At 43.3% G+C, this 24,434-nt stretch overlaps 1 protein-coding gene across 9 annotated transcripts in view; it reads right to left on the bottom strand.

The window, feature by feature from the left end:
• CA8 (carbonic anhydrase 8) overlaps positions 1-24,434 on the bottom strand; it is a 299,496-nt gene that overhangs the window by 216,083 nt on the left and 58,979 nt on the right. For 2 of the 9 annotated variants that reach the window (XR_012327179.1, XR_012327175.1), the window contains one exon: positions 22,533-22,609. The exons of 6 other annotated variants lie outside the window; for them this stretch is intronic. The gene's annotated coding sequence lies outside the window, so the exon portion shown is untranslated. Of the gene's footprint in view, positions 1-15,196; positions 15,292-22,532; positions 22,610-24,434 lie in introns of all 9 variants that reach the window. One more of the 9 variants, XR_012327172.1, reaches the window with a different exon arrangement.

Consider the following 24,434-nt stretch of genomic DNA (forward strand, 5'->3'; position numbering starts at 1 on the left):
CCTTATAAAACCAGCTCTGGGTTCTGAGGGTAAGATCATGGGGGAGTGGGAAGAAGGAGCTGTCTCCTTTCTATGATGTAGCCTCAGAAGTCACACAGGACCCTTTCAGCCATACTCCATTGGGGCAGCTGGGACAATTTGTGAGTGTCCCCACCCTCCCCTGACTCAAGAAGATGGAATATAACCTCTAATGGCCCCATGTCTTGGTGGGAGGAGTGTCAGTCATATTGTAAGAAGAGCAGTGGGATGGGATTGAATACATATTGGAGCCACCAACAGGAAATACAATTCCCCACAACCTTACATTCTGGTAAAGATTTTAGGATGAGCCCTGAATTTGGTCAACACCAGGAAACACATCTCCTCTTAGGACTCCATAGGCCATCAGAGAAGGGAAGGATCAGAGATCGTTTCTGACTAGGGATCAAGACAGGCTTCAAAGAGGAAGCAGTATTTGAGTTTTATCCTGATTGGGAAGAATTTCAATTCATTTATTCGCTGTGCCTACTTGGTGTATGGAGAGTAGCATCCTAAGTGGAGAATGTAATAGAAAATTCTACTTCCAAAAGCACGTAGCTGACAGTGATCTCTAGAAAGGGGGTCAGGACTTCTTCAGTAGTGCACTGCCTATTAGCACTCTTGCTTCTCTCCTTTCACTGTCCTATTCCATCTCGTGTTGCTGGAGGCTTACAGTGCTGCAGAAATTGTGAATCATACTTTCCCGACTGCCCTTCAGTCTCTACTCCAACAGAAAGCAGGACCCTGGAACACATATCACTAGGGAATTTGGGGACCAAGCTAGAAACTGTTTTATATTACTAAGGAGAAAAAATTATAGAAAACAGACTGAATGAAATGAAACAGTCCATTTGTAGACCACTGAGTTGCCATTTTTTTAATCTTCAAAGAAACCAAATTTCTTTGTGAATTCAAGTATTCGAAATATATAGAAGCAAATATTTTTATAATTTCTATTTTGTTTTATTTCACTCTTTACCATTCTTTATCTCTCCATCTCCATGTGATTCCAAAGGAAATAGAGATCACACACTTTTACTTGTTGATAAGGAAATGCAAGGAAAATTTAAATGAGATTTATAGTAAATAATAATTGGACCAAAGAAACTAGGAATGTCAAAGTCATGATTATGATTATTTTTTTTTTTGCGGTACGCGGGCCTCTCACTGTTGTGGCCTCTTCCGTTGTGGAGCACAGGCTCTGGACGCGCAGGCTCAGTGGCCATGGCTCACGGGCCCAGCCGCTCCACGGCATGTGGGATCTTCCCAGACCAGGGCATGAACCCGTGTCCCCTGCATCGGCAGGTGGACTCTCAACCGCTGCGCCACCAGGGAAGCCCCATGATTATGATTTTTTAAATCCCATCAATTATTCTGTCTCTGAGCAAGTGAAACGTTCAATGCACTAGGGCATTGCTTTTTTTTTTAAATAGCTCCAGCTCTTACATTTTATTACAGAACTTAGTAAAGTAGGATATGCCCCAGATTTATACATCAGCAGTTCAGCAAAGAAATGTTCACTGCTTTTAACCCCATACACATGTAAAATAACTGACTTTGGGGACTCATTGAAAATTCCAAGCCTCATCTCTGATAATGAAAAATTGACCATAATTCAACTGTGATTTCTTTTAGCATATATATGATTAGCTTATAACTTTAGTCTTGCCTTGAAAGTAGATAATCAAATACCTTGGCAGTTAAGGACTTTGTATATTTTAGTTCTAATTGAGGATCAAGGCCTGGTTATTTAAAAACCTAGTGACTTCAAGAGACTAAGAATTTCATAGGGTGAAGACATTAATTTTCTAGGTTGGAGAATATTTTTTAACACAGAAATAGAATGGCCTTAAACTGCCACTTCTCCCTTCTGAAGCTCTTTAGAACTGGATCAGAGACAAAGTTCAGATACAATGAAATTTAGATACACCAGCTCATCAGGTTTAAGAAGACTCAGAGGCCTCACCACTGTGAGAAAAACCCTAGACAGTCGTTCTGTCATCTCCCCTCGGCTTAGAAGCAGTATTCTGTGATTCACATAAAGATTTAAAAGTATAGAATTATGACTAGGTGTGATCTAAGAAGTTGAAGGAAACCACATATGTATTCGTATGGTGGTATCTAGGGTAAAACCACACTATCAAAGGAATATAAGCATCTACAATAAAACTAGTTGATAAGAATTTCAAAGTATTACAAGTGTGGATTGAACCACCAATAGTGACAAGACCTACTTGATATCTCCATTCATGTGGAAAAAGGAAACTGGGGCATCTGAGAGCCCTGAGAACAGGAGAATTCAAAATCAACAAGAGCAACTCCCTAAGCCCAGCAGCACAACAGTCAGGGGCTCTGCAAATTCTGATTCACAGGTGAGAGCAAGTGCACATGGGACATTTTCCAGGATAGACCATATATTAAGCCATAAACAAACCTCAGCATGTTTTGAAGGATTGAAATCATGCAGTGTTATTTCCTCTGATCACAAAGGAGTGAAGTAGGAAATTTAAAATGAAAAAAAATTTTGCAAACTCACAAATATTTGGAAAGTAAACAACACACTACTAAATAATCAATGGATCAAAGAAAAAATCAAAAGGGAAATTAGAAAATACTCTGAGAAGAATGAAAATGAAGACATACGTAGTACTACAACTTATGGAATGTAGCTAAAGTAATGCTTAGAGGGAAATTCATAGCTGCAAATGCCTAGCTTAAAAGAAAAAGAAAGATTTTTAAATCCACAAACTAGCCTTTCACCTTAAGTCACTAGAGAAAGAAGAGAAAATTGAGCACAAAGCAAGCAGAAAATAGGAAATAATAAAAATTAGTGCTAAAATTAATAAATAGAGATTAGAAAAACAATAAAGAAAAATCAACAAAACCAAATGTTGGAGTTTTTTTAAAAAGATCAAAAAATTGCCAAAACTTTAGTTAGATTAATTAAGAAAAAAAAAAGAAAACTCAAAGTATTAAAATCATAAAATGAAAGAGGGAACATTACTACAAATATTACATAAATAAAAAGAATTACTGTGTAAAGGAATACTATGAACAACTGTATGCCAACAAATTAGGTAACTTAGATGAAATGGATACATTCCAAGAAAAATGCAAACTATCAAAACCAACTCAAAAAAACCAGAAAATCTGAATAGACCTGTAATAAGTAAAGAGATTGAATTAATCAAAAAGTAATCAAAAAAAAAAACTTCCCACAATAAAAAGCTCAGGACTAGAAGGCTTCACTGATGACTTCTACCAAATATTTGAAGAGGAGTTAATACCAATTCTTTACTATAACTTCCAAAACATAAAAGAGGGGAAAAGAAACACTTCCCAACTCATTTTTGCCTATCATACATCTGATAAGGGACTTGTTTCGAGAATACATAAGAACTCTTAGTGTAACTGAAGGTGGGGTCGGGCTGCTTACCACTCAAAAGGTAATAAAGAGGCCAAGGTTGGTGGAAAGGAGAGTTTGCTTTCTTTTGGATGCTGGCAACTAGGGTGGGGGAGAGGAGAACTCCTGTCCAAAGGCCAACACCTTCCGGCAACTAGGGGGCAAGAGCTTTTACAGGTGCAGGGAGGGGCTACACGCAGAAACAGCACAGTCAGCTCTGATAGTCATCTTGAAATTGGTCATCAGTGGTCTGATCGGAGTCATCCTGATTGTTTTAACTACAGTTAATTTTCAGTTCCAGGGTCGGTTTTTTCCCATTTCCTTGAGGCCAGTTCTCGGAATTGTGGCAGCTTATGTCATGGCTACAGTCTGTTCATCATGTAGTTAACTTCTTCCACCTGGTGAGGGTTTCAGTATCTACAAGACAGCTCACAGGATATGGCTCAGAATATTATCTATAGCCCTTGAGGAGCAACTAAAGGTCCTTGACTTTGCTTAATGACTAAACTGTTATTCCTTGGTCTCCTCTGACTGTTTTCTTTTGTTTCTGCATTTTCTCACTTCTCTGATTAAATTTTATAGTAATAGCTCAAAGAGGGCGTGGTCAGCTCATGGACGTTCTTAGGATTGGTCGGTGGTAAGGTAAGTGGGAGTCGGCATCATCAACCTTCTGGTTCCAACCCACCTGGGGTCTCTGTGCTTGTGGGCAGCACACAGCTAACTTCTCCCACCTGGTGGGGGTCTCAGTACCTGCAAAACAGCTCAGGGATATTATTGTGTATTTCTTGAGGGAGGACAGAGACCCTGCCCCAAGGCTGCACTATTGTTTCTTTTGATTGTTCCTCCCTTGTCTGGCATCCCCTCCTTTCCCTAATTAGCAAATGTTTGAATCTGCTTGTTAGAACTCAGGGAAGGTCACGGAGGCTGAATGAAGCTTATTTCCTGTAATCAAGAAACAGGGGACACAGAAAGGCTTTTGTGCCCAGGAGCCCCCCAGGGTCCTGCTCAGTATCAGTCAGAATTGAGGACCACCTTCCTTGGTGTAGGACTTCTAGCCTCCTCAGTTCTAGAATGGTTCTTAAACCACAGCGATACAGATTTCAGTTCTATTCTCATGGCATTTCTTCTCTCTCCCAGGGCTAGACCACCTCCCTGTCCTCTGGGTCTTATGTCCCAAACCAGGCAGAATTCATACTTTCCTCTGTGACACATTTGCTTTCATATCCCCTCCCAGACATAAACGATCTGATAGGCTAGTCCCCGTGTATTGGTAGTGACACAGCCAAATCTCACTGTGTTGCCTTCGGACTTATGGATCTTTAACAAAAGACTCCTGAAAACACAAAACTTTCATTCTTAGGGATACGTTCAAATCATGGCAGTGCAGTCTTTACAGCAGGTTATGGAGCTTCCCCTCAGAATTCATCCTGAAGAATTGCTTACCTCATTTGTATGTAACTTTTGTCTCGTTAGACCAACCCAACTTTCTGTTTAAAATCAAGCTGTCCCAACAGCAATGACAATGTAAACCACTGATTTATCCATCCATCTGTGATCCCAGCACCTCCCATTAGAAAGTCTCCAGCTCCAGTTATTTCTGGAAGGTATTTTTATTGAGGAGGGAGGATGGTTGCTATCCTGTCTGCTATCACCCTGAACCTGTCATTTTATTGTCACTCTGTTCCCATCCCCTTTTGGTGAGAACCACAGTCTGCTGCCCACCCAGCTGCTGAAGTCCTACCCACTGCCATAGACGCTGGAGTCACTTCCTGCCACTGGAATTGCACTCTGTGGACATTTTAATTGGTTCTAACCACCCCCCCAAAAAAAGTAATTAGTCCTGTACTATTTCTTTATTTGTACTATATCTAGTTCCAAAGGATTTAAAGTCCAGAAATTTGTAAAATGAAACATGATAACAAGTAGGAACTGAGTTTATAGAAACTTAATAGTTGAAAGACAGAAATAAAGCCACAGATGAAACAGTGCATTACAGCATGTGCACTTGCTTGAGCTGGCCTGGAAATTTGACTCTGAGCTCTCTAGCAATCACTACAAAAACGAAATCATAAGCAAAATCTATTTAACTTTCAGTATCTGAAATCTGAGCGTAATGTCTCCTGTGGTAGGTCTTTACAAAGAAGTTTCTCTTTAATTTAGTACCCTGTACCTTCACCAATATTCTTATAGTAAACACAAGAATATTCATAAGGCATTTATAATATTCCTTCAAGGTATATCCATGGCATGTCATATAAACTGAATTCAGCAAAGTAATTTCATTGTAGGAGAACAAAAACAATGTGGTTTAGGTTTCATGCAGAACTAAAAGTGAGAGTGAGACTTCCCTGCTGGCGCAGTGGTTAAGAATCCGCCTGCCAATGCAGGGGACACGGGTTCGAGCCCTGGTCCGGGAAGATCCCACATGCCATGGAACAACTAAGCCCGTGCGCCACAACTACTGAGCCCACATGCCACGACTACTGAAGCCCACACACCTAGAGCCCATGCTCCACAACGAAGAATAGCCTCCTCTTGCCGCAACTAAAAGAAAGCCCGGGCGCAGCAACGAAGACCCAACACATACAGAAATAAATAAAATAAAATAAAGTAGAAGTAAAAGTGAGAGTATCTAGAAAATGGGCTGCACGACTTTCAGGCACATGACCCTAAAGACTGCATCAGAGCACCCTGGGATCATAGGAACCCTCCTGCCAGTGCTTAAAAGTGCAGGAGTTCCCTGTTGCCATTTACAAGCCAACACGTGTATTTCTGTAGTAGGCTGAGAGAGGGGTAAGGTTATAAAAGCTGAGACACCTAAAAAAAGTCATATGCAGAGTAGGAAGGCACCAGTCCTGCAGTGAGGGTGCTAAGAGTACGGGGGGACCCAGGCAAGATTTTCTACTCCAATACACAGAAAAATGAGCCCCTGAGTCTCGAAGCTCTGTTATTTAGAACATGGAAACAAGCGTCTCTGTATGGAAAATTATTTACCAAAATCTCAGGAAAAAAAAAAAAAACCTCATTGAAGCCCCTTTTGAGATCCAGCTTTAAGTAGTAAAACTACTCACCCGAACCTCCCAGGATAGCTGGCTGAATCGGCCCTAACATGATTGACTGGACTGACCTGCTTTATCGGGCTGTTCACTATTGGCCAGCTGTAGGTTAGCAGAGTCTGTTAAAACTTATGAGTTTTTAGTTTCTGAAGTCCTTCTTTCTGGAAATACTTGTAAAGGAAGGCTTTCCAGGTGTCAATTAAGGTCACTCTTTGTTCACTGAACTCAAAACATATGATCCACTTATAATAAAATGCTTGTATTTATTTTCAGGGACTCAGGATGTGAATTTTATTGAGTCCTTTTCAATTTAGGTATGTTCAACTGAAAAGTAAGCATTTTACTTCTATCTAAACTTTTAAAAAAATGTAGACCCCTTCCAAACACCCTCCCCCACAAAAATCAGTACTTTTTTTAAAGAAGAATATTAACAATCAAATGTAAATTTTTCACCTTAGAAGTAATCATGGTAAATCCCACTAGACGGTGCTGGTCAGATATTGTGGTTTGACTCTAAGTTTAGGAAAACGAAAGAACAGACTAGCTCCACAGGAGTAAGGGTTTCATTTATTCATTTACTTACAACAGCTTCAGCTGACAGGAATATGTTTCCCAGAAAAATCAAGAAAAAAGTCACAAAAAAATGGTCCAAAAACTACTGGAGACACAGTGACAAAATAGAAAATAGTATTGTTCCTAAGAAAAGGTGAATCACAGAGCTGTAAACATCAAATTAACAGTTTAATATTGCTGCTATAACATGTGTTTACAAGATGAAGCTATGCTGAAAATATGCATAAAATCGGGACAAGTCATCAACACTTAATATGTTACAAAGTCATTTTCGATCAAGACATTCAAACCCATAACTTCCCATTCATATACCGTAGTTAAGAATCCACAGTGCAGGAGACATCAGCCATTACTGCCAGAGTTCAGACTGATGTTTAAAACCCAAGACGCTAATACTTCCTGCTTTGATTCATCCCATGTTGAAGAAATAAATGTCGACAGAGCAGAAGACCTTTCAACTAGATAGAACACTGTGTTAAAATGAGAATTAAGGGAATTTGATTCTGACATGACCCCATCAAATCCCAAACCTCAATTTGCTGATAGAGATCGGAGGATAAGCAAAAAGGTTGAATCTACACTTGTGTGCCAATAAAAATTCCTTTGCAAGCTTTACAGAGAGAACAACTGACCCTTGGGAATGTATAGGGAACGTGGTTGAAATACCAAATAGAAGTCTGCAAGATGAAACTTATATTTCCAGCAACCAAAAAGCAGAGTGAAAACTCACTGTTAGGAAAACTTTGCTCCTATCAGCAGCATATCCCAACCTGAGCTCTCATATTTGTTAAATGGGAATATAGAATAAAAAATACCTGGAGCGGGCAAGGTCCTGACAGCCAAGGCCCATTGTTTTCATGTAGATCTTAGTCTTGGTGATTGTGCAAAGACAATCGTCAAACTTGGGTAACGTGAATTTAAAAAGGATCATGAACTTTATGAATCACTCTGCAAACTAAACCATATTCCTGTTAATGGGTTCTCAGGTCTTGGTTTTTTTTTGTTGTTTTTTAATAAATTTATTTACTTATTTATTTTTGGCTGTGCTGGGTCTTCATTGCTATGTGCAGGCTTTCTCTAGCTGTGGCGAGTGGGGGCTACTCTTCGTTGCGGTGCGCGGGCTTCTCATTGCGGTGGCTTCTCTTGTTGTGGAGCATGGGCTCTAGGGGCGCGGGCTTCAGTAGTTGTGGCACTCGGGCTCAATAGTTGTGGCTCGCAGGCTCTAGAGTGCAGACTCAGTAGTTGTGGCGCACGGGCTTAGTTGCTCCATGGCATGTGGGATCTTCCCGGACCAGGGATGGAACCTGTGTCCCCTGCATCGGCAGGCGGATTCTTAACCACTGCACCACCAGGGAAGTCCCAGGTCTTGTTTTTAAAATGTTTCAAGAGTGTTCTAAAAACTCTCCATTTCAGGGGCTTCCCTGGTGGCGCAGTGGTTGAGAGTCTGCCTGCCGATGTAGGGGACACAGGTTCGTGCCCCGGTCCGGGAAGATCCCACATGCCGCAGAGCAGCTAGGCCCGTGAGCCATGGCCACTGAGCCTGCACGTCCAGAGTCTGTGCTCCGCAACGGGAGAGGCCACAACAGTGAGAGGCCCGCATACCGCAAAAAAACCCCCAAAACTCTCCATTTCATAATACTGGTAACTTACGAGAAATAGCAAGTTCACCTATATACAGATTGCTTTTGTGACTCTGTTGGGTCCTAAAATCCATGTCAGAGTTGAACAGATTTACAGGTGAAACCTTCCAGGATCTTGCATAGTAGCCTGATTCCAAGTAATTCACCAAAAGAAAGAAACAGTTGACGGGGTCTGTTGTGGAAATATTCACTTAACCTCCAGCAAACTTTACAGCACAGCTATTATGTGTTAGGCCCTGGAGGTCTAACCTGCCCTCAGATGACTCAGGAGCTAGTCTGGAGATAGACACTGATCACATTCAGGGACAATTACAAGACAGTGTTACCTGCTGCTTGTAATCAACCCAATCATGTCTCTTATGACCAAGTTTAGAGAACAAATGCAGTTAAATAGGAATGTCCTAGAAATGAAATACAGAAATAGACTTAACACAGTTTCCATAAATAAAACTGAGGACGTTAAGAGCAAAATGCTGAATCTGTAGTTTCCTAGGAAAAGGGTGAAAAACTATGCTTCAGCCCTTTGAACAACCCAATTACCAACCAAAATCATACGAGACTCAGAGACTGTGTTAAGGGCTTAGACCTGCGCTGTCCAATGTCACTTGTGTCCAAAGTGCACTTGAAATGCCACGAATTGAACAAATTGAGGTGTAATTTAAATGTAAAATATATACTGATTTTAAAGACAATATGGGAGGAGGAATGTAAATTGTCTCATCAGTAATTACTTTATGTTGATTACATGGTGAAATGATAATATTTTGGTTAAATAAAATGTATCATTCAAAATAATCTCATGCTTTTTATTTTTTAATGTGGCCACTAAAAACTGTATTAATTACATATATGGTTCACGTTATATTTTTATTAGACAGCACTGTCTTAGACTCTTAAACTTAAGGCATTTTCCTTACTCTTCCTTACTCATAAATTTAAGGCATGGCTTGGACTCTTGAACTAGAGAAAACTGAGTTCAAATCCACATATTAGCTGTGTGACCTTTGGTGAGTTACCTAACCTCCCTGACCACTTGCTATATACCCAGGTACTGTTTTAATTAGTAAGGATCCATCAAAGACTTGTTTTTAGGATGAAGTTCACCAAGGTGACTTGTTCAACACACGTCCTCAAAATATTTTAGCAAATATTTTCAAAACCATCTCAGCTAGACAATGATTCTTTCTTTTACTTCGCTGTTAGCCATTACTTCAAAGTGATGATCTAAAGCAACCCAAGGTCTTTATATAAGAAGCAGTGTTTTCCACTCCCACGTGGATTATTATTTTCATCCTTCTCCATCTGATGAATTTCTGCACAGCCTTCAAGACCTAGCTCAGATACATCTCCTGGAACAACTTGCTTGACTTTCCCATCCAATTAACTTTCTCAACACAGCTCATCTGACGTTCATTTAGCAAGTTTTTATTTGGCACCAACTATGTGCCAGAGAGGCAGAGAGGAAGGAAGGAAGGAAGAAATAGAGAGAGAGAGAGAAGAAAGGAAAGATAGGACACTGGAGACAAAGCCACAGCCCCAAACAGAACTTGACATCATGACACAATGATGTTGCCTTTGCTACAAAGGGCCAAAACTTTTCGTGAGAAGGCCTTGGATTCTTTTATTCACGGCAACATGTTAGAAATCTAACATTTCTAACATTGTTAGAAATCATGAGCTTTCCACCATTGCTAATCATCAGGGAAATGAACATTAAAACCACAATGAGGGCTTTCCTGGTAGGGCAGTGGTTAAGAATCCTCCTGCCAATGCAGGGGACACGGGTTCGAGCCCTGGTCCAGGAAGATCCCACATGCTGCAGAGCAACTAAGCCCATGCGCCACAACTACTGAGCCTGCGCTCTAGAGCCCATGTGCCACAACTACTGAAGCCCGCGCGCCTAGAGCCCGTGCTCCGCAACAAGAGAAGCCACCGCCATGAGAAGCCTGTGCACCACAACGGAGACCCAACCCAGCCAAAAATAAATAAATAAATTTATATTAAAAAAACCACAATGAGATAATACCTCACACCTCTCAGAATGGCTATCATCAAAAAGAACACAAATTACAGATGCTGACAAGGATGTGGAGAAAAGAGAACCCTTGTACACTGTTGGTGGGAATGTAAATTGGTGGAGCCAATTACATTCCATAGTTTTCTGAGATACCTCCGAACTATGGAAAACAGTTTGGGGGTATCTCAGAAAACTAAAATTTCAACTACCACATGACCCAGCAGTTCTACTCCTGGATATATATCCCCCAAAAAAGCCAAAAACACTAACTCAGAAAGATACATACACCCCCAACGTTCATAGCAGCATTATTTACAATTGCCAAGACATGGGAAACAACCTAAGTGTCCATCAACAGAGGAATGGATAAAGAAGATGTGGTACATATATACAATGGAATACTACTCAGCCATAAAAAAGAATGAAAACTTTGCCATTTGCAGCAACATGGATAGACTTGGAGGGTATTATGCTAAGGAAATAAGTCAGACAGGGAAAGATAAATACTGTATGAGATCTCTTATATGTAGACTCTAAAAACTACAACAAACTAGTGAGTATAACATAACAGAAGCAGACTCACAGATGTAGAGAACAAACTAGTGGTTACGGGGGTGGGGAAGGGGCACTCTAGGGGTTGGGTAGTGGGAGGTACAAACTATTGGGCGTAAGACAGGCTCAAGGATGTATCGTACAACATGGGGAACAGAGCCAATATTTTGTAATAACTTTAAGTGGAAAGCAAACTTTAAAAGTTGTATAAAAATTTTAAAAAGAAAGAAAGAAAGGAGCTTTCCAGCTGGGCACAGAGCATCTGGTGCGTCCCATAACCACCCAGTCACATGCTGGAGTCCGTGTGGGTTAATAAAAACTACGAGTTAGCACGGTTCATACCAGTGTCTTTCCTATGTTCTTTATCTTTCTGACCAAAAAAGATAAAGGATATATAATATTTAATTTAATTTAATATTTAAGTCTGATCTGCATTCTTATTCCCATTATAATTATTAAATCCGAGAAGAAGAGGAAAAAGACAGAGTCATGGAAATCTCAGCGGTTAAAGGATGACTCATAGTTTGCTTCGTCCCCGAGTAGAAAGAGGACTGTAGTGTTTAACTGTTGTGTGGTTTGCAGAGTGAAGAAGTTTACATTTTTACCGATTTCTTTTTGTATTGAATTCCAGCCTAGTTTGTAATCTTCCCCAGTGGAATAAAACGGCTTCCATTTGTTTCCGTTCCATTAACTGAAGCTATTTTTCTACTGTTATCTTATTCGAGTAATTAACACACTGATTTATTTTGTCTTGACAGCCTGGGGCAGTGCTACTAGGATACAAATTTTTAAGTCAAACAAATACATGGACCTTTTGAAAATGCATCACACTAGATTTCCTTCTTTTCAGATTCTCCAGAAGTCAGATAATAGTAACTCTGCGGACCTTACACCCTTGGCCAAAAAAAAAAAAAGGAAAGATTTTTTTTCCTTGCCTATTAAAAGGAGAGTTTATTTGTATATTTTTTTAACTTTTTATTTTTATTTATTTATTTTTTTTTGCGGTATGCGGGCCTCTCACTGTTGTGGCCTCTCCCGTTGCGGAGCACAGGCTCCGGACGCGCAGGCTCAGCAGCCATGGCTCACGGGCCCAGCCGCTCCGCGGCACGTGGGATCTTCCTGGACCGGGACACGAACCCGTGTCCCCTGCATCGGCAGGCGGACTCTCAACCACTGCGCCACCAGGGAAGCCCAAGTTGACCTTTTTAATTCCTCTATTTTCTCATCTTTAAAATGAGGGACATATGCTGATGATCTCAATATCCTTTCTGGCTTCCACAGTCTAACTGTACATCTCTAAACCATGTAAAGTAACACATTGTCTCTACATAAACTAATCTCGCTAAACTGGTTCCAACAGAGCTTCAGCTGAGCTGTTTAAGTAGGTTAAACATCCCCACGTTAGAGCTCGGAATCATGTTCTCCCTATTAATTTTCTCATAAATAGCACAGAAGTAAGCTCCAACCCAGTTTTGCCTGCAGTGTCATAAAAGCTAAATTAGTTGAACTTAAATTGGGAAGATGTGAGTATGCGTTAGATTAAAACCTAATGTCAATTAATGGTGCATGTTCTGTCCTGGGTCATTGTCTCTTTCTCCACACGATCTGCCTGGGAAATTATAAATTGCCCACAGCTTCCACAGATGCTCACGACTCCTCAAAGTCTAACTCCAGACGATTTCTCCCCTGAGCTCCAAACTGGTGTTTGCTAATAACAGTCATCACTCAATGAGAACCTCTTACAAGTCTGGTGGTGAGCTGTCATTTTAACGACGTGATCTCCACCTGGACCACACCCCTGCAGGGTGGATATGGTTATCTCCATTGTATAAATGAGGAGATTGAGTTTCAGAGAGTTTGTGTAGCTGATCAAAGTGACACAGGTGATCATTTTCAAAGCCATGAGTGTAATCCAGGTCTTGCCGATTTAGAAATCCATGCCCTTTGGATTATTCCATGAGAGTGAATGATATAGTTGGACATGGAGACTAGTCAATCATGGTTACTGTTGTGGATGAAAGGTTTCTTCTTGGCATAGACAGGGGCAGGTTAGGGGGAAAGGGACTTACACAGTAAGGAAAAGGTCTGGGATCTGAGGTCAAGAGCAGAGGAAGGGGAAGCTAAAAAGGCAGGTCGGGGCCACACTGAGAACAGCTTCGTGGGCCAGGACAGAGAATGTAGGCTTCCGTAAGACAACGCAGGTCATCCAAGGGTTTCAAGAGGGAGCGGGAAGTGACATCTATCATCAGCTTTATATTTTAGGAGACACATTCTGGAAAAAACTGTCAGAACAGTTTAGAAGGAAATACAGAGAGATTAGAAGTAGGAAGATCATTGGGGAAACTATTCCAATAGCCCAGGTGAGAGGAAATTCAGGCCTGAAATAGGACAGTCAGAGGAAGGGACAAAAGGGACTCAGAATTTGGCACACAGTTTAATTGGAGAAGTAGATTAGGATGAGGTTATGTCAACCCCAAAGCAACTCTGACTTGTCTTTGCCTGGTTGCCTAGTAGAGCAGGTTCCTACAGCACAGCTACTGCAAAGCCCACCACTCAGTGAAGACAGTCAAGGCACTGGATTGTACCAGACCCAAATGATGCAAAAGTAGAATGTCTGGATCATATTGGGTTACTTACCTCTGTGTGTCTTTTCTCTGCTGTTCAGAAGAGAGAGTCCACAGTACATGATTCCCTATCACTGAATGTCTATTCTTCAGAACTAGACATTCTGAAGCCTTTAAGGAGCCTTTAAGGAGCTAAGCCATTTCCATAGAAAACAGAAGGACACCCTTGGAGTGTCCTATTGCGTATGTACAATAAGTCCCTGACCTCATAAAAGAGAGGCTTATCTCTGTGAAAGGGATGAGATGGCCTAGGCTAGTGTGAACCCCAGAGCCTGGCCTCAGCGTCCATCCGCATCTCCACCTGTGTGTGCCAAATGTAGCTCAACGTCAACGCATCTGAAGTGCTCACCACCTCCACTCGCCATCGGGTCCCAGAAACCTCCACCTCTCACCTGGACTCTTACAGTCATCTCCTAACCCACCTTCCCACACCTACCCGGGCCCCTGCTTCCAGACTATTCTCAACACAGCAACCCCCAAACCTTTTCTATTTTTGGCCGCGCCACGCGGCTTGCAGAATCTTAGTTCCCTGACGACCAAGGATTGAACCCGGGTCCCAGCAGTGCAAGTGCCGAGCCCTAACCACTGGACAACCAGGGAATTCCCCCAAAACCTTTTACAACTTATGTCAGATCATCTTACTCTTCTGCTCAGAACTGACCAATAGATGAGCAGATGCAAACTAGTATATATAGGATGGATAAAGAACAAGGTCCTACTGTAGAGCACAGGGAACTATGTTCAATATCCTGTGATAATCCATAATGGAAAAGACTGTAAAAAAGAGTGTTTGTATGTGTATAACTGGGTCACTTTACTGTACAGCAGAAATTAACACAACATTTAAATCAACTATACTTCAATAAAATAAATTTTAAAAAAACAGAACTGCCCAGTAGCCCCATGGATGAAGTCCTCCCAGCAGCAATAAGACCCTGCATGTCTCATGATCACTGACCTCATCTCCTTCTATCGTCTTCTCCTCACTCTGTTCCAGCCTCACCGGTCACACTCTACCTCAGTGCCTTTGCACTGGTTTTTCCTCTGCCCAGAACACTACCCCCAACATCTGTGAGTCTAACTCCCTCATCTCCTTCGAGGTTATGTTCAAATGTCTCCTCTGCAGTGAGCCATACCCTGAACCACCTTACTGAAAATTGCAAACCTCCCCGTACCTTGCCTCCTACACAGACGACCCCCTCAACACACTTTATGATGCTTTCTTTGGCTCCAGAGGATTATTACACTCTAACATACTAATATGGGTTGTGTTATGTCCCCCCCAGAAATGTTAAAGCCCGAATCCCCAGTACCTGAGAATGTAACTTTTCTAGAAGAAAGGTCTTTGCAGATGATCCAGTTGAGATGAGGTCATTAGGGTGGGCCCTCATCCAATACGGCTGGTATCCTTATTAAGAGGGGAAGTTTGGACACAGACACACACACACAGGAAGATGCCATGAGATAAAGGAGGCAGAGTTCAGGATGGAGCTTTTGCAAAAGCCAACAAACACCGGAAGCTAGGGGAGCGGCCGGGACAGATTCTCCCTCACAGCCTTAGAAGGAACCAACCCTGCAGACACCTGGATCTTGGACTTCCAGCCTCCAGACTGTAAGTCGATAAAGGCTATTGTCCAAATCACCCACTTTGTGGTACCTTGTTATGGCAGCTTTAGCAAACTAATAATCACACCAAATAATCAGCCTGTGTTTTATATCTATTATCCGTCCTCACCTCCAAAGGTAAGCTTCACAAGGAGGGGGAGGGGAGACTTGTTTATCTTTGCTTTTCTGTCTTCAGCAGTAGCAACTGTGCCCAGCCTACACTTCTAGCCTTTTCTCCCACCTCTCCCTGAGACAACATCCTTTCAACTTTCACCCCAAACACCATGGACTAGGATTCCTTCTTAACTTTGCTTTTACGCCGTTTCCTTGGCCCAGGCTGTCCACCTGCCCCTTCTCTACCTGTTACCACCTCCTCCTCAGTGAAGACACACGCATGTCATCCCTTTAGTGATGAATTCCCCCTGCCCCGCTCTTGTTTTATTATTCATGCAGCTGTGCCTCTCCACCTGCAAACCGTGATGGCTTTGAGTTCTCGAATCAGATCTTATTAATCTTTCTAGCCCCAGAACCCGGCCCAGTGTCTGGCACACAGGAGGCGCTCAGTAAATGTTTGCTAGATTGAATTAAATCTGTATGCTGCAGCTTTTGCTCTAGCTGCCCTTCCCTAGACTGCTCTCCACAACAGGTACAAGAGGATTAGAAAGGTCTGTGGGAGCAGAACTCAGATTAGAGCGTCAGGCACTACTGGCTGCAGCTCTCCGCAGCCTCTTTGTCTTCATGCAATCTCGGGAGAGTTTCCAAAATTGGAACAGTCAGCGATGTCGTACTTAAACCACTCAGCTAAGCCCTAGGAGACATTTGGCAGAATTCACAGCAACACAAACAGCTCAATCAGAGGAGAAGGTGTCTGAATCCTCCTCCTTTTTATAAACTAGGCCAAGTATCCTGCTGGGAAAGAAAGGACAGTCCTTTTTTTTTTTTTTTTTTTTTTTTTTTTTTGCGGTACGCGGGCCTCTCACTGTTGTGGCCTCTACCGTTGCGGAGCACAGGCTCCGGACGCGCAGGCTCAGCGGCCATGGCTCACGGGCCCAGCTGCTCCACGGCATGTGGCATCCTCCCGGACCGGGGCACAAATCCGCGTCCCCTGCATCGGCAGGCGGACTCTCAACCACTGCGCCACCAGGGAAGCCCCAAGGACAGTCCTTTGAGACAGCGCTTCCCAGGTTGCTGAGCAAGAATATACTGGCTTTGATTCCAGGCAATGGTCTTGTCTCTGTTTTCCTTTCTGCCCCTGCTTCTTTCCAGTGAGTGGGAGTGGTAATGACCACATGTCTGCACCCGGCTTTGCAGAAAGGATGAACTGGAGCCAGCTCCAGAAAGGAAGGATGTGTCTGGTGTGACCAACACCCGTTTAGTCTTTCTGAATACTCAGGGGTAGGATCTGAAAAGGTGAGAAGACTGGGCCTTCCAGAAATTGTAATTGAACAGAACTAAGTTATGGCATTTGCCTTCTAAGGAATCACTGGTTGGTTCTCAGAAGGTTCTCTGTCCCTGTCTGTTTTCTAAAAGACATTAATTCCTCAGAGTCTTGCAGTCACTACGTAAACTGCTAAGTGGGCCCTACGAAATGGAGGAAATGCCAAAAAACACTATTTATAGCCTCACTCCTTGTAGGTGCCATCCTGGTTAGGTTAGCTCCAAATTCATAAGGATAAATGATTGCATCACCCTAATTATGTGCCTTTGACGGTTCAAATGTCCAGTGAATTGTGTTCATGTGGGGCATTCAGTCATGGGCCCCAATTAAACACCTATTCAGTGCTAAGCACCGTGCTTTTCTCAAGTGCATCACAGAAGGAGGCTCCGGTTTTTCACATTATGTCATAAAGTTGATCACACTATAACTTACTAAGCACCTACACTATTCCCAGCAAAACATAATAAGCTTTGTGATTATGACTGAAGAGTTGCTTGCAAATTTTTAATAATTCAATTCAGCCCTACACTTGGTCCCTTTAAATTCAGATGGGTAATATTTTGATCATTCTTTGTACCTTGGCCCCATAACGATTTGAGCTATCATCATCATCATCATTATTATTATTAAAGGCAGTGGATAGGCCCTCATCCAGTGACACTGGTGGTCCTTAACATTTTGGTGCTCACATGCACCTTTCAGATGAAGCAAAGCCAGGAACCCTCTCTCCAGAAGAAAATTCACATGCTTCAGACACTATTTTACATAAAATTTTGGACATACCCTCTACAGCAGGAGTCAGTAAACTTTTTCTGTAAAAGCTAGATAATAAATACTAGAGGCTTTGCAGGTCAAGAGGCAAAATATGGGTATTATCTAGGTGCTTACATTCCAAAGAGAAAACAAATTCCCACAAATGTTACCTGATAAAATCCAAAATATCATAAGTGAGCATGATTTTTTGTAGTACAGGTCTATTAATGAGAAGAATGGAATTTGGCAGGAGGGAAGAGAAGGAAAATATTTCACACCATTGTGGCTCAAAGTGAGTATTTTCTATCATCAAATGGACTGAGAGTGTCCAACTGTAAAAACCACTCTGAGTTGGAGGGCTGCGAAACCCTTGCTGTCCAGGGCTCTTAACACTGGTGACGGGACTAGAAGCCCATGCAGAAGCGTCATGGGGAAGCAACAAGGATACCTGGGGCAGTGCTCCCGGGACAGGGATGGCTGGCAGCTGAATCGGGAACGCATCCCTACCATTCCGAGCTACAACCAAGAACGCACAGTATACTCAGTTCTATTAACCTACATTCTGTGACCTCAATAAAACTTTCTCAATAATCAGCAAGAATAACAATGCATATGAAAAGAAGTTCCTTTGCCCAGTGTTTGAACATTGAAATGTAAAAAGCACGTCAATGGATGAGGCTTTTTAATGAATAAAATTATTTCCTTAATCTGCAGTTATCATTCAATCAATACACACTTCCAGAGATTCAAAAAAACCCAACAAACAGACAAACAATCAAAATCTTGCAAAGCTAAAAGAGCTTAGAGTAAATCATAACAAACTTATCAAGAGTCAGCATTCAACAAAAATGATTATGCAAAAATTTTAGCTTATCCTCACCCAGTTAATCATTTTCTCCTAAAAACGTCCCGTACTAACAGTCAATCACAAGAGTAATGTAATTCTGTATGATGTTTTCGGGCCGATAATATTTGAAAAGCTTGGGCCACTAAGAAGAGCCATAAATGCATCTCGTCGGTTAGCACCCATCAGTTCATCTCAATAACGGTTAAATAAATAAATAAATGAGTCCATAAATGCAGCTCCCTCAACTGCATTTATGGACTGTTTGAGTGGCAAACTTGATGCAAGTTCTCCACCTAGTGGATGTTTTGAAAAACGTGCTCTAAGATAAAAGTTGCATGTACTTGTTTGGGCTACAGAGAGAGACAAAGAGATACAGACAGGAGGAAGCATTCTGTGTCAGTCAATGACATCATGTCGGATGTTCATTTCTCTTTTTCTGTTTTCCACTTTCTTCCGTGTCCCTCCCTGTCTTAGCCCAGGCTCCCCGGGAACAACTCAAAGATAGTTATTTGCCTGCAGAGTGTTCCTTAGGGCGTGCTCTCGGGAAACACACTGTGAGGGAGCAAAGACAGCAGCCCTGAGCAGATGGGGCGGGTAGACTGTGACACAGGTGCACCCCTGTCTTGGCTGGACCCTTGCAGCCAGTAGTCTCAGTGACCGGGGGCCTGCTGATGGGCCACACGTCGCCTCCAATCCTGCCAGCCGGGCTGCTCCATTGTCAGGCCACATGGCCAGCCCTGGGGAGCCCGATGGGGAGGCTGGTTGGCTTTGGTGAGTGGTGGATGCTGTCTGTAGGTCCCACCTGAGGAACAAAGCCCTTCACACTGGGTGCCCGTCCACCTGCTTCTTCACCAGATCTGCTCTGCCCTGAGGGTCCAGCCTTTCTCCTTGCGGGCCTCTGACCATCCCACCAGGCCATCAGCCACTGCTCGGGAATCCATGTGCCTTGGCCGTTCCCCTTACACACTAAGAGGGTGATTAGTTGGACCATCCAACTCCCCACCCCTCGGATGTCCCCTGCCCTCTGTCCTTTAGTGCCCCCCTGCATGGGGCCAGAGTACAGCCGTGGTCCAGTCTTAGCCTGCATCACATTCCAGGCTGACCCAGCGTGAACTAAGCTTAGCCTTTCTTCTCTCCATCAGCTGGTCAAAGGGCCCCCTGCCCCACCGTACAGCCATGGGTATAAGCCAGGGAGAGACCAGTACACCTGTGACAGATGGAATGGGCTCTGAAATCCCACTTTTTGTGTCTCAAACTGGTGCTGGGACTGTCACCGCAATGCGAGGTGATGAAATGAGGAAGACGAGGCAAATGGGAAGAACAGGGCGTAATAAGAAATGATGGAAGGGGAGAAATAACCACATTGAAGGATGCAACTGAGCAAGTGGAAACTTCTTCTCCTGGACTTGCAGCCTCATGCTGCCTGACCCCCCCACCCACCCACCTCTTCTCCTTCTCAGACACCTTCAGTTCCTCGTTTCCTGGACCTCTAAGCACTGGAGTGACCCAGGCCCAGCCCCTGGACCACTTCTCTTTCCTTCCCACGCTGGCAGGTTTCCCCCAGTCTCCTCTCTATGCTCTAGGTCCCAGATTTGAATCTCCAGCGCAGACCCCGCCTGTCCCCGACTGTGTGCCCCGCTGTGTAAGCACCACCTGAATCCAGATGACCAGAAGCCGACTCCAGCCCCCAAACCCTAGCTCACAGTCGAGCACCCAGGACGAGGTCTCTGACACCCCAGGTCTTTTGCATCTCGTAAACATCAACTGTATTTTTTCCAGTAACTCAGGCCAAAACCGTGGAGTCACCCTTGACTCCGCTTCCTCTCACTCCCAATCTGGTCCACAAGCAAATCCTGTTGGCAGCATCGTTAAAACACGGCCAGAGCCCAGCCACCTCTCACCACGTCTGCAGCAGCCACGGGGGCTCGGGCCACTGCCCGCTCCTGGCTTCCTGTTGGGCCTGACCTGCTCTCCTTGTCTCTGCCTTCGCCCCTTCTGTCTGCTCTCTGGCCTTTACAACGCACGCCAGGCCATCACAACCCCTCCCGCTTCCTGGGCTCTCAGCTCCAGGGTCCGCGTGCTTCTCTCCCCTGCCTCTTACAGGTCTTTACTCAAACCCACCTTAACAGAAAGGCCCTCCAGTTGAAAACTGAAAAAAAACAGCTCTTCTTGTTCTCCCCTGTAGGGAGTTGAACGCTGGCCCCCCAAAAGATATATGTACATCCTAATCTCGGGAAATCGGTGGTTGTGCCCTTGTTTGGGACAAGGGTCTTTGCAGATGGAATTAAATCGTGGATCTTGAGATGAGGTCATCTTGGATAACCTGGGCGGACCCTAAATTCAATGCCAAGTGTCCTTATAAGAGACAGAAGAGAAGACACAGACACCCAGAAGCAGAGCCGGCCACGCGAAGATATATCACTACCCAATTTAAAATTTATTTATCGTAGTTATTGACTTTCTAAACTACCAGTCTATAAGCTACAAGAAGGCAGAGACTTTTTATCGGTTTTTTTCGCTGTTGTAGTCTGAGTCTAGAACCCGGGAAGACAGGTGCCAGAGTGTAACGTTTAGTGTTAATAAATACTTGCTGGTCAGGAAAACAAAGAGATGAATAAATGACGGGTCCCCAAACGTTCTGCTTGAGCGAGTAGAACCAGTGACTCGATAAAAACAAGGGGTGGGCTTCCCTGGTGGCACAGTGGTTGAGAACCCGCCTGCCGATGCAGGGGACACGGGTTCGAGCCCTGGTCTCGGAGGATCCCACGTGCCGCAGAGCAGCTAGGTCTGTGAGCCACAACTACTGAGCCTGCGCGTCTGGAGCCTGTGCTCCGCAACAAGAGAGGCCGCGATAGTGAGAGGCCCGTGCACCGCGATGAAGAGTGGCCCCCGCTCGCCACAACTAGAGAAAGCCCTCGCACAGAAACGAAGACCCAACACAGCCAAAATAAATAAATTAATAAACTCCTACCCACAACATCTTAAAAAAAAAAACAAAACAAGGGATGAAGGAAAGAAGTCGTAGTTAGAGTTGAGATGGGGAGTAATTTAGGGCTTCTTCAGTTGGATGTGACCTAACTTCAAAGAGAAATGTATATTCTTTCACTAATTTAGGATTTACTTATCTTACTTACCCAGCCAGCTCCAAAAGAATTTTGGAAGACTTACACTATTATTTTAACAAGATAATTAATGAGATGTAATAAGACAAAAACATTGTGACATTGGAGATTTACAACCAATGTTTGTGTGAAATGTCAGTGTTGAAAATACATAGATTCGTGATTAAATTTCCATTATTATCCCTTCGAAATCCTATTTTAGCCAGACTCTCTTGCACCAGATGTTTCATTACATCACATCAAACTTCACTGCTTGATTGACCGATGGATTGACTTCACCAATATTTTCCCCTTTCAGTATATTGAGGCAATACTACTGATCAGAACAGCAGCCAGGGGTCAAATTATATAAAGGAGAAGGGAAGAGCAACAGTTCTAGAAAAACTCAGAGATGCAGACTAGCCTTCCACCTGCAGTAGCCTTGGAGCACACGTACCCCTTAAGGAGCGAGTGCCACCGAGCCCTGCTGAGGGATGCTGCCTTCAGAACACACAGCACCAGGCAGTGGAGTGTGCCGTGCAGCCCTGGCAGCCCCACTCGCCACACCCTTCCTTCCTGCATCCCTATCTAACGAGGTACTTCCACTGCTCATATTTTCCAAAGTAGTTTTGCTATGCTCCCTTTTCTTGTTGAAAAAAAAAAAGAGAAAGAACTACTCGTAGGCATTAAAAGTAGAATAGATCTTGCCTCTCTACGTAGCCATCTGCAATTTTCATGACATCTTTCAAATGTTAAAATGTCAGCGAGAACGATCTATATCAGATTCGGGGGGGTTTTGTTCACTTTACAAGATTTGCAGAGCCTCAGTGACACCCTTGCCGACGGGTGTCCTGGGGCCGCATGGGACGCACTGTCAGCAGGCCCCTGACCCAGCTCGGACCAACCTCGTCTTCCTGGCGGCCAGCAGGAAGCAGGCTGACATCTTCCTCACTCAGCATCATCAGGCAACTTCCAGCTGAGCCTGCAGTGGATTCCGGAAAACATCAAAGTTGGAAAAGTCCTCATAAAATCTGAAAAAAATATTAGCTTCATGGACGAAATCTGAGCTTGGTGTTGATTTTTTAATGAGCCTTGAGTGATGAGATGAACCTATATTCTTGCAGTATCTGCTTGTATACTTTGTGTCTCAACACCCTGACATCTAATAAAGCCATTTCCCTTTTTTTTTTTAACTTTTGAGTTCATTTTCATTCCAAAGTTAAAACAAGCTGCAAAGCTTGAATTATTCTAAAATATTGTCTTTTTCACCATGAGTGTTAGATTGTACTTGCATATTTCACACGGCTTAAGGCCACTTGGCTATTATTATCATCTCCTTTATGACAAAGACGTTTTAACTATTTGCATAAAACCTCTAGAGCCAATTGTGGAAGAGAAGTGACTTTTGATGTCACAAAACATTTACAGCTAAAAGTAGTCCGGGTAGACTGCTACTGGACCTGTACTCCACTCGAAAGACAGGAAGCATTACTTTGTAATACAGTTAGTCACAGACTGGATGAGAAATAATATTCCCTTGGGATCAGACGGTAGGGATAACTTTTTCACAAAAAGCAAATATATACAGAGAGAGAAAGAGACAGCTATAGATGTCTATATGTAATACAGATAAAGATATATAGATATAGATATCTCCTTTTGTGGAAAAAATATATTTACACGTATAATAAATCTGACTTCTCAGACCATATTTTTAAAATAAATTGTAGTTTATTATACGTGCTCTCCATACACACAGGTCAGAATTTTAAGCATTCCTTCTAATAAATATTATGCTTTCGACCCACTGGAAAGCAAAACTCTCCAGTCAACAAAAAGTCAACAAATCTTTAAAGTCAACAAATCTTTATTGAACAGACGTCTCAGAGTTCCCCAGTGCTGGTGCCCATGTCGGAATTAATCTGGACCTACGGACCTTGAGTTTCTTCCTTCCGAGCATTTGCTAAGTTACACTAATTTACACAATAGTGTTAATGGGTGACAATTAATGCGTTATCTCTTCAAGGGCATTTGTATTTACAGTTAGAGAATCTCTGACCGGCAGGAGGATGGGAAGCTGAGAGGAGTTTTCGTGCACCAGGACCTCCGCAGCCTTTGTCTGGGGTTTTCCTCTCTGATTTCAACACTGAGTCTGACAAGAGACTAGCACCAGCTACCGTGAGAGCTGGAGATCTGAGCTCATCTGACAAGAGGGAACCACAAGGCGACTAAAGTTCGTCCTGGTTAAGTTGTGGGTTTAGAGCACGGAATTAGCCTGGTCTGGACTCAACTTCCAGGGAACCGTCACTTACGAAATCTTAAACCTGTGTTATCAGACAGGTTTTTAATTTCTCTAAACCTCAGTTTCTTCATCTGTGAACTGGGGGTGATAGTCACAACAATTTTGTTAGAATTCAGAGTAACACGTTAAGATCTCAGCACAGGGCTGGAACACGGTAAGTACTCGGTAATTGGTAGTTATTCCCGTTTCATGTTGGGAGTTGAGACGCATTCGTTCTGAAGTCATAACATCTCAGACTGGAAGGGACCCTCGAGGTCCCCCGATCCAACCGCGACCGCCAGACCCCAGCCACGCAGTCTGTGCGGGGCACCTTCTAAGACACGTTGGACTTAAAACCCTTCCAATCGGGACTGTTGCCAACAAAGGGGAAGAGACGGGTAGGTGGTGTGAAGGCACACTTGCTAAAATGGGTTGTAAGAAAATAGAACCTGATATTTCTTGCGGGCTTGGTTTTCTGAGCAGAGCACTGGTGCCAGTCGTCCTCCTGGATCAGAAGGGAAACTCC

This window comes from Tursiops truncatus, chromosome 17, assembly GCF_011762595.2.
Source record: "Tursiops truncatus isolate mTurTru1 chromosome 17, mTurTru1.mat.Y, whole genome shotgun sequence".
Classification (NCBI taxonomy): domain Eukaryota; kingdom Metazoa; phylum Chordata; class Mammalia; order Artiodactyla; family Delphinidae; genus Tursiops; species Tursiops truncatus.